This window comes from Leopardus geoffroyi, chromosome A1, assembly GCF_018350155.1.
Source record: "Leopardus geoffroyi isolate Oge1 chromosome A1, O.geoffroyi_Oge1_pat1.0, whole genome shotgun sequence".
In the NCBI taxonomy this organism is placed as follows: Eukaryota; Metazoa; Chordata; class Mammalia; order Carnivora; family Felidae; genus Leopardus; species Leopardus geoffroyi.
In genome coordinates this window covers 79,455,184-79,458,540 of record NC_059326.1, presented here as the reverse complement: position 1 = coordinate 79,458,540, position 3,357 = coordinate 79,455,184, and the positions used below count along the sequence as shown (strand labels likewise).

Genomic DNA, 3,357 nt, shown 5'->3' with positions numbered 1-3,357 from the left:
CTCACAGTTGTCCCCTTGTGCGTAGATGGTGGCAAATTATTGTTTGCCAAGCCTTCTATCTCCTCCCTTTCTGTGTTCCATTGAGATCATGGAAATGCAAAGTAAATAACCATGGAGTAAAATGCCTCGGAGAGTATTTATTTAAGAGTATTGTTCCAGGATGTGCACAAAGATAAAGACTTTGTGTAATGAATGAGTGGCTCCGGAGGCCAAATAGCAAGAAGTTATATTCTGTACCCAGTGCATCCTGGCCTGGGTGAGGTCACCACGGGCTCCCCGAGGACATGCCCTTACAAAGGGGGTCACCTTGTCCCGTGAAAACCAGTCTCGGAATCCGCAGGGGCAGGTAGGAACATTCTCGGCCGTTGTCAGTGTGTCAAAATGTCAAGGTGGAAAGAGGCCCACCGAACGATACGGGTTGGAGAGTGGGGAACAGGCAGCATGGGCCCCCAGAGCCAACTGTGCGGCACGCAGACATCAGAGAGAAGCCATCCGGAGAGGGCAGGCCGGGCCCCGGGAAGGAGGTCTGGGCCACGCACAGTGGGCAGCGTTCTCTTCCCCCGTCCCTCAAGGGCCCAACGGGGAAAGAGCAGTTTTCATGTAACGTCTGCAGGGGAGGCGGGGGCCGGGGGGGGGGGAACCATCGGCGTTGGGGGATCCAGCATAATTGATTTTGACATCACCCCGTTCCCCACAGATGCCCCAAACAAACAGACAGACAGACAAAACACGGATGGCCTAATTTGGAATGAAATACGACGAAGGAAGCACACAGATGTCTCTGCATATTTAATGATTATTGACTTTTTAAATTGGTTTTAAAATAAAAGCTTTCCAGATGAAATACAGATTTGGAAGGATTACTAGAAAGAGTGGCTTGAGCACCCACAAATTTTACATTAATTTCTTGCCCGTATGCATTAAAGCTCCACCATTTGCCTAATTTCCCGTAAGCATATATCTGCTGTGCAAATTGTTTCGCCGTTGAAAATGCCATCCAGGCAATCTAGTGATGTGATGAACGGACTTTTCAGAAACAGACCTGTTTATTCACTAATTGCGTACGAAGTAAGCTGTAAGGTACCCCCGAAAAAACACAACACAACAAAACAAAAACCCACAGCAGGGCAAGGCGCTGTCTTCTTTGGGGAGCAGCGTGTATTGATTTACATAATAAGAACATAGAGAATTGAGTTTTATTGATATGGGAACACATTTTATTGCTTTCTCTGATGTAGTGGGTTGGATTCCCCATTTCATTAAAGCCAGATTACTGGCCCTGTTTCATTATCACTGTTCTGATTCTCAGGGAAAGTAATCTTCCCCATAGCTTTTTGTTACTTAATTATTATAGTGCGTAACAATCATAAAATTTACACAGAGCAGTCTTTGTAGAAATACGCGGAAAGCACGGTCTTTATGTGAGCGGTATGGAGAAAATACCTTTGGTCTTTTTCTTTTTCTTTTTTAAATTAGACCGTCCTAGTGGGAGAACCCCCCCAGAAGCTCACACACCTTTCTCGAGATTTTACACTCGGTGTGCGTTATATGATGGCTCCTACCACACAGAGTCTCAGGTCAGATGGATACCAAAGAAATTCCCCTTTCATAGATGGAAAGACGGAGAACATCAGCATCAGTAACTCGCCCGGGAAGAGGACAGGTGAGAGTTCAAAGGTCAGGAGGAGAATTCGAGATGCCCCAGCATCAACTCCTCAATCCAAAACACACACACACACACAAATGACCACAAGTTGCAACCAAAGTTTTTGCTAAGTGACGGCACATCCAGTCTTTTCAGCTTCCCCTGTCTTGTGCTAGACCCAAGCAAACCCCTTGTTTGTCTCTCTCCTGACTATTCTGTTCCACTAGGACGCTTGCCTGCTTCCAGTAGATGACCCCGCACCTGCAGGTGCCGGTTCTGAAGCAACCCCAGCCGCTCCTGGCTGCCCACAAAACCCCCAGGCCCTACTGCTAGGAGCACAGCATTGATACCAGCATGAGAGGGCACTCGGTCTCCAACCTCGGGCTCTCGAGCAGGAGGTTGTCCGGGAAGCTTCACGAACACCGAAGCCTGGCTTTGCTGCCATACATTCTGACTCCGCTGGGGTGGGGTCTGACCCAGGCAGAACCTCCCAGATGATTGTGAGAGGCAGCCTAGCTTAAGAACCACTGCTCCCATCCCTGGGGCGGAAACGATTTGTCCCCTAATTTCCAGAGGTGAACACAGAGGCCCAGAGACGTGGACTCATGTGTCGAAAGTCACACAGCAGGGTGTTGGAGTCCTAGGTTTTCTGAACCCAAAGCTGATACCCTCCAGACAGTCGCCTCAGACGTGGGCTGAGCCTGGGGATCATGGAGGAAGATTTTATAAGGACTGATGCCTGGACCCCATCTGGCAACCAACCCCCTTATCGTCAGACTTCCCTGGAGGAATCTAGCATGAAACATGGATCTGGAGACAATTTTACTAACCTGAAAGTGAACCCCTGTAGGTAGGTTCCCTGCAGGGCGTGTGAGCCGGGTCGGTTCCAGGACGCCAGCCCAGGTCCCCCAGGACGCCAGCCCGGGTTTCCCAGGTCAGAAGACATGGGGTGGGGGACAAGGATCTGCGTTTAAAATTGACATAAAACTTCCCTGACAATGTCTTTTACAGACAGGATTTTGGGAACTAGTGCCGTCCATTATGCACCACGGGTTTACATTCAGCTGGATCTCCCTGCTCGTCCCTCCCTCTCTCCTCCCCACCTCCTGCTCTCCCTCTCTGTCCCTCTTCTCTTCCCCACCATCTCCTCTTTCGGTTCCTATTGTAATAATATGAAAAATAATTTCTAACTTATGCTTTATTCTACCATTGCAGCCTGCGAGAATTTTTTAGTCAACAGTAGTTTACGGAAAAAGATTTCACGCATACACGCGTGCGTGTGTCCTCGGCACGTGGTCTGTGTATTAACAGGAAATGAATCTAGCTTCTTAGGATAAGCTTATTTTACTTAAAAAAAAATTTTTTTTTAATTATCTAGTTTTGAGAGAGAGAGAGAGAGAGAGAGCACGAACGGAAGAGGGGCTTAGAGAGGGAGACACGGAATCCGAAGCAGACTCCAGGCTCCGAGCTGTCAGCACAGAGCCTGATGCAGGGCTTGAACTCACGAACTGTGAGATCATGATCTGAGTTGAAGTCGGCTGCTTAACCTGCTGAGCCACCCAGATGCCCCAGGATAAGCTTACTTTAGGCTGAAAACATTTCGTGCACCTGGGTGGCTCTGTCGGTTGAGATTCGATTCTTGGTTTAGGCTCAGGTCACGATCTCATGGCGGGTGAGATCAAGCCCCGCATCGAGCTGCGCAGACAGTGTGG

At 48.9% G+C, this 3,357-nt stretch overlaps 1 long non-coding RNA gene across 1 annotated transcript; it reads right to left on the bottom strand.

Moving 5' to 3' along the window:
* Positions 1-774: 774 nt before the first annotated feature.
* LOC123596312 lies at positions 775-2,757 on the bottom strand. Its single transcript, XR_006711664.1, has 2 exons — positions 2,476-2,757; positions 775-2,346 (listed from the first exon to the last, which is right to left on the bottom strand). It is a non-coding gene; the product is annotated as an uncharacterized LOC123596312 (long non-coding RNA).
* Between the last annotated feature and the right edge of the window lie 600 nt (positions 2,758-3,357).